The sequence below is a fragment of the Mustela putorius genome, unplaced genomic scaffold, assembly GCF_011764305.1.
Source record: "Mustela putorius furo isolate JIRA1106 unplaced genomic scaffold, ASM1176430v1.1 tig00003869_pilon_pilon_pilon, whole genome shotgun sequence".
In the NCBI taxonomy this organism is placed as follows: domain Eukaryota; kingdom Metazoa; phylum Chordata; class Mammalia; order Carnivora; family Mustelidae; genus Mustela; species Mustela putorius.
Window position 1 is genome coordinate 35155466 of NW_025422021.1, and position 13929 is coordinate 35169394.

A 13929-nucleotide genomic window follows, 5' to 3' on the forward strand; every position below is an offset into this window, starting at 1 on the left:
CTTAAAGAGGAGCATTTGGTGTGTAACAGTCACATCTGGATCTACAAAAGGCCCCTCCCCCCCCCCAGTAGATCTCAAAGCTGCCCCATCATCAACAGGCCTTACAAGGTGCAGCTCAACTCCAGGGCTGCCCAGCACCGCAACTGAAAGAACAGTTACTAGACGTGAGAAGCTCAGGACTGGGAGGCCAGCTCTGCTCCTGGGGTGCCAATGACCAAGTACGGCCCCTCCAACTGACAGCAGCAGGTACGCCTCTGCTCAGCCTCCCTGCCACCCTCTCATAGAAACCAGGAATCAACCGCACACGTGAGAGGTGGGGTCAGTTTGGGTTTCCGCTTTTCACTGGAATACCTTACTGGATTCACCTAAAACCAGGTGTGTCTTGTGCAACCATTAAACCGTCATCCTCGTATGTTGTCAGCAATGTTGACTGGAGGGCTCTAGCAGAAGCTGAACCCGACGCTCCCATTTCCTTAATGCCATTACAATAAACCACATTATTAACATACACAAGTCAGGATTTTAGGCTTGAAACTCTCTTGTTTTTTCTTTTTCTTTCTCTTAAATGGAGCTCTAGAAACAAGGATATGATGACAGCCCTACAAAGAAGGTGTGTCTTCTTCAGACCTGAATGTCCGTTTCCATGGTGGTAATAAGACACCCAGATAAATGAAAGCAATATTCTGTCCTGCGTGGTATCCTTACTAGCAGTCATTAGCAGGAGCATCCCCCCAGGCCAGTGGGAACAGGGGCTGCAGTCTTGGGACGACTGAAGGATGAAGAACGACTCCTTCATCTTTGCAGGGAAGGAAAAGACATGCCAGGCACCTGCCTTCCTGGAACAGGATGCTTTCTTCACTTGCCCAGCAAAGTGTGTACAGCCCTGCTGGTCACTTACTGGAAGTATCCAAGCTCCAAGGGCCTTGTCTCATTCTGCATTGGCCCCACCCCCTTCCTTAAATTTCCAGATCAAAGACTAGGATCTTTTCCCAACAGAGATACCCCCATGGCCTATAGGACAGAGCCTCCTCACTGGGGCAGGAAAAAAAAGCTTAGAAATTTCCACTGAACAAACTCAAGCATGAATAAAGCATACTTTTTGAAATGTATCACAAATACACACACAAGTATGTACTCATACATACGCGTATAAGTATGTATACTTATATGTATATATGATACATGATAATGTATATTACCATATGTACATATGATATGACACACATACGTCCATATGATAATGTAGATGACTTTGCCACAAACTAAGGAATTCTGCTCCAAGGAGACTGCCAGGAACAACAACACAAGAACCACGTGCTCTGGCTTCTCAGGCCACTCTGCCGAGCACCAGATGCACACACAGTCCCGCCCTGAGAAACACGCTAGCTGTTACTAGTTGATCAGATAAAAGCACTCAGGACTGTTCCATTACCTCCACCAACCTTCCCTTTGGAAACTGGGGGTGGGGAGTCTGATAGTGGTGAAATAAAGGGAAAAGGACAAAAGTAACAGAGAAGTGAGACATCAAGGCTGGGAGAGATATGATGCCATGATTCCCCAAGAGATCCCCGGGCATCGTTAGGATTACCATTCCTAGAAACAAATTCAGGGCACGTCACTTTCCGGTCTTCTGTCTGTCATGGTTTCCACCTACAGGTTATTAATACACACCATGAAGAAACCATACACCACGCATGACAGCCAAGTATGATCTCCCAGTGGAATAAAGCGCTTTACAGAACAAAAATGGAGGCAGTGACCCTTCTATCTTCCAGCTTCTGTACACTTAATTAATTCCATGTTCGCGATTCCAGCATGAATAAATTTTCAAAGCGTATGTCTGCTTTTAAATCTATGCTGACCTTGTATGGAAGGCACAAATGTTTCTGCTAACACAAAACTAAAAAAAAACAACAACAAAAAAAAAACCAAAACAAAAACCTGGGGATCACTCCGGATACCATAATTAATATTCCTTATTCATGAAATAGCTTTGTTTGAAATTATATGATTCAATCAGAAAGTCATTTTCTTTCCAAGTTTGCTGGGCTTCCTATATGAATACAAATCACAGTGACAAAGACACAACATAAGGACTGAAAACGCACTGCTCACTCCTTATAAATGTTTCAACTAGCTCCCGATAAAGCGGCGAGCAGCAGCTCGGAAACTCAGAATATGCTGGATATTTTTATTCTAATTTCCTTAAGACCATTTGCTGCCGTGAAAATATAGCAGAGACCCATGATGGACTTTTCAGAGGAAATTACCATCAAGCACTGTCCTGTTGAAAGGAGAAGGGAAGGTCCTCAGAAAGCCCGGGGGGTTAAGATGAGAGCACATCACCTTCAGAACTGGCCGGGGGCAAGACTGACTACCAATATCCAGCTCCTGTCACTTGTTACGTGTCACTGTCCTGAGATCACTCCCTCTCTGCTAAACCCACACATGGAGGCCCAAGGATGACCTTCAGTTGGATGAACCCGGTCTCCACACTGGGACAGTGACGCACCTATTAAAATCCTTCTTCTCATCACATCAGCAGCAGTGTCCGTGATGTGGTTTATGGTATCCCTTTTCAATCGTCATGTATTAAAATATTCAATTGGAAAATCTGTTTCCTTCATCTTACCATGTAGCTACAAAGTTAAGCAACCCCAGCTGTCCAGGAAATGCCACCGCAATGATCACATTATTGGGCAGAGAAGAATCATTTGGGGCTCCTGTCAACCATTTCATATGCTACACACAGAGGCCCAGGGAAGAAGCAGCAGCAGCAGAAGGAAGAAGAGCTCACATGACATTAAATATACGTTATGAATAAAAGCCATCCTCGCAGTCCAGACTGAAATTTGCAGCTAGAGAATACGGATTCTACCTTCCTCCGAGTAACTGTTAGGACTTGTCTTCTTCATTCTTGCTCTGTATTTTCTAATTCGACTTGTGTTGCTGAGGTGCCCAAGGTGGCTCAATCAGTTAGGTGTCTGACTCAATCAGTTAGGTGTCAAGAGTTCAAGCCCCGTCCTGGGCTCCATGATAAAAATTAAAAAAGAAAACTGACTTACATTGTTTTTTACAAGGAAGGTTATTTTTAATTTTTAAAACTTGGATTTAGGCTGGCTTTTCAACAATTCTGTTTATGCTCTGAACACAATATAAATGACTTAAAAAGCTTTCTTTCTGTTCTGCTCATAGTGACCACCTTTCAAATTCTTCTTGGAAAGTTTCTCCTTTACTACTGAATCCATCCAATAACATGCAAAGTTGGAACGGATCACATAGAAGAAACCAGTGAATCTACACCCCTTTTCTTTACATAACAAAGCAAGAGGGTGACCCATGCAGCAACTGGGTCCGATTTCCTTTTTGCAGAGGAGGGAAGGGCTTCAAGAGGTCAAGGAGTCGCCCAGGGCCAGAGAGCTCGTACGTGGATGGTGAGGGAGATGGACCCAGGCTCTGCTCCTCCTCAGTGCTGTGCTACCATCCCACACTTGTTATGGGTGGAGGAATTGGGGTCTTTCCTGCTCTGATTCATCCCTGGTGTCCCATGAGGCCTATGAAATGCCACTGGGGATCTCTGGCATTGCCATCAGTGCCCCTCCCCCAACCCCAGGTAGAACACTGTTCCCTTCAGTTATGATCGGTGTTGTCACCCCACAGACACCTGATCAGCTCATTTGCTGATGGCAGTACTTCAAGATTGGGTGAGAGTAGGGGACAGGGAGTCTCAGGGACACAGGGACTCAGGGGAGGGCCTGAGGCTGGGAGGCAGAACCTCAGTCTGGAGTAGACAGAGGCTGGAGTGTGACCACATGGCCTGGGTGGTGCCCTTGATAACCGTGGAAGCAGGGCCCAGCCACAGGGGTCAGGTGTGCTGCTTCCAGGAGGCAAGCTTGAAGCGCGTCTATCTGGGGACTCACCAAGACCCTTTCCTCTGCCATCTGGAAAGCAGGTCAGCGAGTCTCTTGCCCAGTCAAGGTGTGAAGGTCAGCCGACCGCCTTCAGTATGGGGTACAGTTAGCATCACTCTGTATCTCTTTCCCAGTTAAATAACCATAAAAAATCAAGTTCAAAAAATAAACATGGTATGCTAAACCTTAATCATTTCATCCTAGAAGACACCTGGTGTGATGTAAGACTGATTTTTGTCAAAGTAAGACATTTTCAGAAACAGTATCTTGCCTTTAAACACCCGCCCATCCCTGTAGGCTGTTTTATATCCTCTCTGGAACAAGAAGGGGAAAAATATAAACCAACCCATCAATCACTGTGAAAATCTCTATTTATTTAGCCTAGATTCCTAGAAGCATAATTCCCAGGTCACAGTGTAGGAACCTTTCATTGATTCAACATTTCCAAACTGCTTTCTAGAAAAGGTAAATGATTTCAACTCCATCACTGGGAGCGTGGGGGTTCAACGCTTCCCACCCCTGCACCCTTGCCCACCAAGCATCTTCTGGTAACAGCCCATCTGACGCCCACATAGAAATGGGTGTTTCTATGTCATTGTCATCAGTGATTTTAATATTTGCTTATTTGCTCAAATAACATCTCAGACTAGCTGGGTTTTGTGCATTCCATTCATCTATAACATTCACTGCAAATAGTTGTCCTTAATTTGTCAAAATGGGGATCAGAGTCCATCAAAAAGAAAGAATTTTAAGAAAATTGCTGATATGAAGAACCAGGGCACAGTATTCTCAGTGGTAGCAAATCTCTCTCCTTGTTGGCGTTACCCATCTAATGGTTTCCATCTTGTGTTGGCTGGGGCACAAGCTAAAATCAAGTTTTTCTAGACTTTTAGATGCAGCTGAAGCTAAGCTCACAGATTTGCAATTTGTAGAAACCATGCTTTTTTCTACTTTGAAAATTGGTACTTGTTTTCACATAGAGTTTTCCATGTGCTATTTGCCAGGTGTTCCTCAGAGCAGCAGGGTGGAGGGGTGGAGGGCAATTGCACTTGCAAGAACCCCCAGGAACTCAGAAGGCACCGCTGGCTGCGTGCTTCAGTATGAGTGCACAGAGTTTACGTTCCTTCTCCTCTGGTGCATCGTCAGTGCCTGGAGCTGCCATGGAAAACAGCTAACTGGGGATGGATGGATGGATGGATGGATGGATGGGCGGGCCAGCCAATGGGACATGGGGAAAGAGCAGTGGAGGTGTTGGGGGGGGGAAATGAGTGAATGAATGAATGAACACACAAACCCACCCAGTTCCCAGGGCAGCAAGGGACTCCCTCCGAATGTTTCACTCCCCCAAGATCTGATCCATGCTTATTTTCAGCTTTTTCATCCAAAGATCATGCTCTAATCAAAAAGACATTTTTCTGATTGCCTATCACCACGGTCATCCACTTTGATTTACTGAATTCTGTTGCTTCAGAAACTCCATAAATTAACCCAAGCTCGAAATTAAAAAGCCACTACTTTGATATAAGAGGTACTCCAGAATAAATAACAAGAGAAGCTAGCCCATGATCTAATGGAAGGGCTGAAGTATTTCTAATTGATTTCCTTTTCATCAACCCATGATGCCTAGTGACACATGATATATTGCATGGTACCCTTTGAAATCATGGAAGGTCTAGGCAGTGTTCTTCGGCATGTGGTCCCCGGACCAGGGGCGTCTGCAAATACATGGCACCAATGTTAGAAATGCAGAGTCTTCGGCACCTGGGTGGCTCAGTTGGTTGAGTGTCCAGCTGTTAGGTTTTGGCTCAGGTCATGATCTCAGGATCCAGAGATCAAGCCCCGCATCAGACTCTGAGCTCAGAGGGGAGTCTGTTTTAAGATTCTCTCTCCCTGCCCCTCCCCCGACTCTTGTGCCCAGGCACTCTCCCTTTTTCTCAAATAAAATAAATCTTTTAAAAAAAATTTTTAAGAAATGCAAAGTCTCGGGCCCCACCCCAGACTCCCTGAGTCAGAATCTCTGAGGGCAGAACCCAGAAATCTGCTTCAAAAAGCCTCCCCCAGATTCCTCTCACGCATCTCTACACAAGTGCGCAAAAGCACCACATTAGGGCACAGAGTGTTGGTATCTTTTCCGACATTAAAGATGTAACAGATTACATTTTAGATAAACAATCGACTCAAATGTCTTAAAATGACTGATTTAGTAAAAAGCCAAATGTTCTCTTTTCCCCTCCCTCCCTCCCTCATTTCCCTCATTTTTGGAAGAAAGGCACACCATTTGAAGGATCATTAAAATGACACATTTTAAAAAGACATATAAAAGTGTAAGAGGCTTTTAAAGTGTGATAAAGTCAAGGATGGAATAATGGAAAAATTAGAACTTTGGAAGCAGAGACAGAAGGTCACTGGGACTTAGTTTGTCATAGAAAAATAACTTCTCTGCTAGACTCACTCTCCAGTTTAGGAAAAACTGACACTCCTCTATGCCCCACCAAGTCCTCCAGGAGCTCCCTGCCCAGTGACCACACTTACCTCCTCCCGGGGTAGGAGGCCACCTCCTCCAGGGAGCCCTCTGCCCATCTCCCTAAACAACAATACAACTAAATTCCAATACATAACCAGCACAGGAGTTTTAAGTAAACCTTCTAAAAATGTTTCACTACCCTCCTTTGGAACTCTCACAAAAGGCACACTGTCCCGTGTGTCCTCTAAGACCCTATCAGAGGGGCCACTGCACTGACCTGGTGTCAGCATGGTGACCAGGGCTGGGACCAACAGTAACACCAGAGAAACTCAGGCACAGGCCGTGTACCTGTTACACCCGCTAGCATTCAGTCCCTGGCAATAGAGTGGGTACCTCTACCCTCTAACTTTTTCAGACAACCGACTAGAGGCTTAGAAGGGGTCACTCAAATTGCACAGCGAAGCAGGAGGGGAGGGACAGAAATCTGAACTCAGGTTAGACTGGCTACAAACCCCTGGTTCCTGATGGAGGCAATGGAAAACACGAACCAGGGTTGGGGGGGGGGGTGGCTACAGGCACAGGCCAGCATGTCCCTCCCCGACCTCAGCTTCTTAGGCTGTGGATGAGTTCACAATGCAAATGGAAAACTGTCTTTCCCAGGGAGGAACCTCACCACCAAGGGAGGGAGTAGGAACCACACCCATGGAGCTTGCAGCATCACTTAAGGCACTTTAATTCAGGCAAATTTCAAACCATCCTCCAAGACTCTCCATGGGTCCTGCCTCTACGCATCTCCCTGTGAAGAGGGACAGGGCCACCCACTGATGGCCCATCCCCTAGGGGGACACTAGCACAGTTTCAGGACCCACCCTAGACAAAAAACAGAGCAAAAGGAAAGAAAACAATGTGAAGATCACCGCCCTGGGACAGGGGCCTGCAGAGCAGGTGGAGAGGCAGGTGGCTGGGGGTGACCCCGAAGTTGCAGGAAGATAGAAACAGATGGAAGTGGTGGACACCACGGACACACGGCCAAAAAGCCTCCCCGATACTGGCCCACGACCGTGAGGGATTTTCAAAGCATAATGTGGGAGCAGTTGTCTTCAAGATAAGAAGTCATCTGGGTCAATCTCAGTCACCCCAGTACTCCTGAGCTTTTTTGCTCATACTGGGTGGGGGGCATTAACTGAATGGCAACAATCTGCTCTACTCCAGACTGAGGGGGCCTGAGGGGGAAGTGAGTGGCCGTGTGGTCCACGATGGGGGGCAGGGAGATGCCAGCCGCTCACGGCCACACTGTCAGGTCCTGGACCACAAAACAATGATGAGATCAGACGGAGCCCTGGAAGAATTTCATTCCAGATGTCAGAGTCCACCCCACGAACAGCAGGATCTCTTTTGCAGACCACTATGACGGGATTCCTCCACCGAGGAGCTCCATAAAGCAGGTTCCAAGGCCTCCCGTGACAGCGGATACATCCCCATCACTCAGGTGGCCTCAGGTAGTTATTTGCTCCCTGCTCAGCAAGTCACTTAGACACTTTAATGGCAGACAGACTGCAAAGAATTGTCAAGGTAATAATTATTCTCATTCACAGGCAGTTGTGACCAAACCATCAGCCAGTGCCTCAAAACGCAAACACACATCCACCCTTCATGCTGCCAGGTGACTTGCACCATGCAATGCCGGCCTTGGGTTGACCGTCCAGGACAGATAGACTCACGCCCCGCAGCTTCTCGTATGTTAGCTGAATCTTTCTCGCTGAGCATCTCGGCACAGTTTTGTGAGCCCGCCTTTAATTTTATGCACAGCTCACGGTATTCATTTTTAACGCTACTGTGCAGGGCTGGCAGCAGTGCGCCCGTCTCAGATGGGGAGTCCCGCCCTGGCCAGCGGCACCCCCCCCCCACATCAGTTTGCTCTGCCAAAGTCCCTCTGCGAAGACAGAACAATGATGCACTATCAAGAAAGGATCCCCATGCAAGTCAGTCCATCTGAAACCTCAATCGACAGGTCCAGGGGCACCACCAACGGGTGCGACAGCACGTGGCAGGACCTCGGCAACCCAGTCTGCCGAGCTGTGTTTCGGATCATGGGTCAAACCCCGGGGCCCCTTCAGCCAACTTCTTCTCCGAGATTGCCTCGCGCGCTAGGGGTCTGACCCAGCTTCGCCTCACGCTCATTCATGGACAGCTGAATGACTCCCTCCCAGGGGAGAGACTACTGCCGGTCCCCAGCTCAGGGGGTTCAGGCTCTGTGAGCAGCCCGTGAATTCTAGCGCCGAGAGTCGCTCTTCTGTGCCTGCAGGGTGTAGACTCCTTGGAGCCACCTGAGTAAGCACCAGCATGTCCAAGAGATGAACATCAACAGCCAATGCTCAGAAGTCCCCAGGGGCACACACACACACACACATCCATGAGCATGCCACATGCCCGTGCAAGGGAAAGAGAACGCACTGGCCGCGTGCTGTGTCCTCGTCCCGCTCCTCCTCGGTATTATCTCATCCGGAAGAAATCTAACTGGGTTCCAGGATTTCTGCTCCCAGCCTCTCATCTTGCTTCCAAGGACTCCCTCCAGTCCTCCCCAACCACCTGCAGTGGAAGCAGCTCAAAGAGAACCGGGACGCCTGCAAGGCCCACTCTGTACAACTTAACAGGCTCCCCATTTCCAGAACGTGAACCCTGCTCTGCAGCTCGGCACCCCCACTTTGTGGCCAGGAAGCAGCGTCCCTGCCCTTTCCACACCTCCTGTAGCACAGGCACGAAACCAGGCAGCACACCCCGGGGCTCTGTCTTCTGCCAGCTCTGATTAGATGATGGGCTCTCCCTCAGGGGAGGATCACAGGGCGCAGAAGGGCCGAATGCGCAGCTGGCTCTGCTACCAGGGACCCTACTCAAGAGACAGTATGGGGGGAGAGAAGCCATGTTTGCCCAAGTCTATGTCTAAAATATGCTTCAATGGTGTGCTTCTCACTTTCTGGCTTTCTGTCCAAAGTCAGGGAAATAGGATTGTGCTCAGACAATCCACATGATGACCTGATCTCCTGGGGCCCCTGCAGATGGAGACAGTCGATTACCAGCGCACCCCCAGGGAAGATGTTTTGGGTCTTACTCGGTAACCCCAAACAGGTAGATTTCCTTTACACCACCCACAGAGTTAGCTTCTTCCATTTCTTCCATGTCACGATGATCACTTTTCCCTGAATTAAAAGACAGTTCAGAGAAAATCAAGAATGTCCTCTATACTTTCCGAGACCCCGTGTGTTCACGGGCATCCTCTCCCCGGGCCTCCGTTCTCTCCCCTGCAGCTGGAAGGCAGAGGAAGAAGACGGTTACTGAGATCGCTCCCCTGCCCTCCTGAGGGAATCTGCTACAAAGCCAAACTGATCCCCAACTCACATTTTCTTCCTTCTAAAAGCAAGAATTACGTTTGTGCTTCCTCATAAACCCAGCTCTCCACCGCCGTGTGACTTCTGAAGCCAAAGGAACAATGATTCACCTCCCAGTGAATCAGCGGAGCGGAGGCCAGGGCTCTCTTGCCCTCACCGGCGGGCCTGCCTTCAGACAGCTGGCCCCTGGGGACACCTTTGCCAGCAGCTGCTGGGACACATGGAGGGTGGGGAGGGCAAGTTCAAGCACGACTGTGCACTGAATTCCTGGAAAAACCAAGGCTCGAATCCCGACACAGATGCCTCCGGGGTGTGCCAAGGCTCTCCTGGAGAACCCCGGGGACGGTCCCTCCAGCAAAACGCAGAAGGCTCTTCTGATCTCGAAGCCAGGCTTTCCCTCCTAGGCCAGAATCTCTTCCGTGATGCCAGCGGTCACAGCCCCGGGAAGGCACATGCAGAAAGGCCCCAGCCACGTTTCCTTGTAAATCCTCCCCACCAAATGCCCCGGACCTCAGGGAAGAAAGAAACGCACACCTGAGAAAGAGATCCCACCGTAACAAGCAGCCAGCAGGTTCTGGAACGGGAGTCCCTGGTGCTGGGATGGCTGAGCTGGGTGGGGAGACGCGCACCTCAGACACGGGTGCTCTGGGACCCTCTGGGAAGCAATGTGGAAACACAAGGCAGTGGATGATGGCAGAAACAGCCAGTCAGTAGTGAGCAACCCACTGCTCGTGCAAAGGAAGGGAAGACAGAAACGCAGGCAGAAGCAAGGCAGAGAGGACCCTGGGCCACCACGGAGATACTGAGCCTGAAGGCTAAGTGGCCCAGAAGAATACACTAGCCATCGTTTCTAAGCAGCATTATTAGAGCTATCTCTGCACCCAGATCCAGGTCAGAGCAGGATGTGAAGGGAAGAAAGGAACACAGGTAAACCATGAGACTGGTGAGATCAGACTAGGTGGTGGTGGGGGGGGATCTTCTTTACTGATTACTTCTTAGACGGTGGTAATGTAGCAAAGCTGTTTGCGGAATAAAATGTGTATTTTTTACACAGAGAAGAGGATGTCACTCAAAGGCTGAGTGAGAAAAGTGAAGGCTCTAGACAGAGGACAAGCAGTTCTCTGAGGGACGCCACCTGGCCGGCAGCCCCATGGGGAGGAAAGGAGACCCACGACACACCCGGAGAAACACCAACACAGCAGCTCAGCACCTTGACTTTCTGACATTTACCACGAGCTGCTGGAAGGAAAAGGAAGGAATTCTGTGCACACACACATGCACACATGCGCACACACAGGGTTTCTTGTCTAATTTTAAGTTTCCCTAAAATATAACCACAACACATTTTAAAAAAATGCACATTTTGGGGACATACCCATACTTATGTATAGTTTGACTTGTCTACATTTGAGGGCAAGATTAGAGACTATTTTTTAAAGTTCAGAAGTGCCGTGATACATTGTTTTGGGTAATGTACAGGTCTGCCCCAGTGCATTCTGTAATTGGCTGGTGGGCAAGGACATGTGCTCTGGCTGATTTATGGGAAATGCCTTCCAATCGTGACCCGAATGAAACTCCCAGGGAGAAAAGCAGTCTTGCAGGCGCAGGCAACAGGCTCATCAATACACAAATGCCAGGCCCAAGACCGTGTGATCAGACCCAAGAACAAGCAGAGGTAGACGGGGAGGCTTCATCACCTGTCTTGACCCCCAGAAGAACAGCCCAGGACTCCTCTCTCCTGTCTCCCAGTGCACCAAACTTCTGGCCAGTTCACCTTCCTTGGGAAAGGAAAGAATGCGCCTCCCCCCACTCCTTCTCAGGCCAGCTGACCAAAGGGAAGTTCAAAGAGCATGCCCCGTAAGGTCTTTAGAATTTACCCCCAAGCCATTCTCCAGAGGTGACAGGGGACAGACATGGTGGCTGGTACCAGAGCCTGCCAGTTCCCAGCTTCCTCTGCAGTCCTGCCCAATTAGACAGCTTAATTACAGACCCACCCTGCTTATGGACTAGAGCCGTGGGCAGATGACCGGGGGGAAACGCGATTCCTTACTGGCCTCTAATTAGGCTGAGCCTGTCAGTCCATGGGTTGGGAAAATGGTACTTGGGAGTTTTAGGATTTCTTTCTTCTGGGCCCTGAGATGGTGACTTGCGATCTGGGAGGTAACACCCGGTGCATTCCTTTTCTGGAAGACAATCCTTCTGCCTGGGCAGGGCTGGCCTCTCCCGACCCTTGAACTTCTGAGGGGAGGAATACTACCTTCCCTTCTGGCCTGGGGCCATAATGGCCATTAGGCACCATTTTTCCTTATTAACTGCACAGTAAACCAGTCAGAATCCTGGGAGATGGGCCAGCTTGGACCAAACAGAAGGCAGGAAATGTGACAGATATCTCAGGCTCACACAGCACAGTGTCCATGTTTCACGTGGGAATCCAGCAGAGACAGCAGGGCCCTGAGAGGTATAGCTGTCCACAATCGGCCACCTCAGTCAGGGGGACGGCACCAGTCAGTGACGGTGTTGGCACACCTCGAGAGGAAAGAGGGAAGCGCCTGTGAATGGGGAACCGGAAGTTCGTGGCCCTAGAGGCTGACGACCACATCCCATGGGGACACCAAACACCCGAAGAGATCCTCATGTCAAGGAAAACCGCAAGTGATTTTTGAGCAACCCTGGGTCCCTGAACCTGGTAAGGGACCCATCACAGCTACACAGATGCCAGTTTCCTGAAAGGGAAACTCTCTATTCCTGACATTACCAGGTCCTGAATATTTCAACACCCGACAAATGATCCAAACAAAAAAGAAAAAGTCCTAGAACAGTTTAAACTGCCCTGAAAGCAATTTGGTTTTGTTCTGTTATCTTCCACAGCTCTGATCAGCAGCAATGAACAGACCCGCAACAGGGGTCAAACACACTATTTTGGGCTTGGGAGACACAGCGGCACAACAGGCTCCACTCCGTCATGCCCTGAAAGGGAGAGAGACTCTCTCAGGTTCCTCCTCAAATGACAAACATCTCCTATCTGCCCAAACACACAGACGGCGGAACCAGGAAAGGCCGGGAGCACTGCGGGGATGGGGGCACACCCACCGCACGTGAGGTCATCCCACCACCCTGCCACATCTGCCCTGGGGCCTCAGCCTCACCGCCCAGCGGTTGCTGAGCAACAGGTCCAGCCAGGGAAACAAATTCCTCCCTCAGCCTCCTCGTCCCCTGACCACTCTGGAAACTCTGGGATTCCCCCCTGCCCACCCTGGAAATTCTGGGATTCCCCGGGGCTCCATCTCAAGCCCACTTCTCAGGCTACACAATCCTCCTGGAGGACTTCATCCACCCCCAAGGCTTGCCCCAGTCCCGAGATAACCTCAGAATGCTCCTGCTCAGATCTGAGCCTTGGACGGCCCCTGACCCAACAGCCTTCTGGAACAAACCCACTGAGCCACCCCCACAGGCACTCCACACTCAACAATGGCATGGCCAAAGCAGAACACACCCCACACCCACCCCCCAAACCTGAGAGCCACTCCCAGCCCAAATCCTAACAACCACCATGGCCCCAGGCCAGGAGGGAAGGTGCTGTTCCTCCAACCTCCCTCTGATCTCTCCAGACTGACCCCCTTCCTTCACCTCCAAGGCTCTTCGTAGGACAATGGTTTCCTAACAAGCCATTCTTCCCCACAGGAGCCACTGGACTGGACTGCCTAGAGATGTGTTTGGTTGTCACCACTGAGGAGAGGTTCCTGCTGGCCTCTGGATGGGTCTCGCGGCCAGGAGGCTGCCACATATCCCAGCAAGACACAGAACAGTCTCCTCAACAAAGAATTGTCCTGCTCAAAATGTCTATTGCACCCACGTCGAGAAAACCCGTTTTAGGCCAACATCACCCCTCTCTTGGATTATGAGCTTCCTGGCTGGTCTCCCCCCGACCCCCTCGGTCTCTCCTTCCCCCCAGCCTGTGCTCTACAGGGGAGCCAGGATACACATCTGACTCCAAGACCCACACAATCACCAGGTTCTTCTTCCCCCAATCCCGGAGAGTAAAGCCAATGACTTGCGAGCTCCCCATCACTGACAGCTACTATCAATACTGTGCTCCTTTTCTCTTCCATCTTTTATCTGTGTATGCATAGACCATTTTTTTATTTGTAATTTTTTTAACCAAACTGAG

General features: G+C 49.7%; 1 protein-coding gene across 4 annotated transcripts in view; it reads right to left on the reverse strand.

Moving 5' to 3' along the window:
* AGAP1 (ArfGAP with GTPase domain, ankyrin repeat and PH domain 1) overlaps positions 1–13929 on the reverse strand; it is a 507095-nt gene that overhangs the window by 380153 nt on the left and 113013 nt on the right. The window lies entirely within an intron of this gene.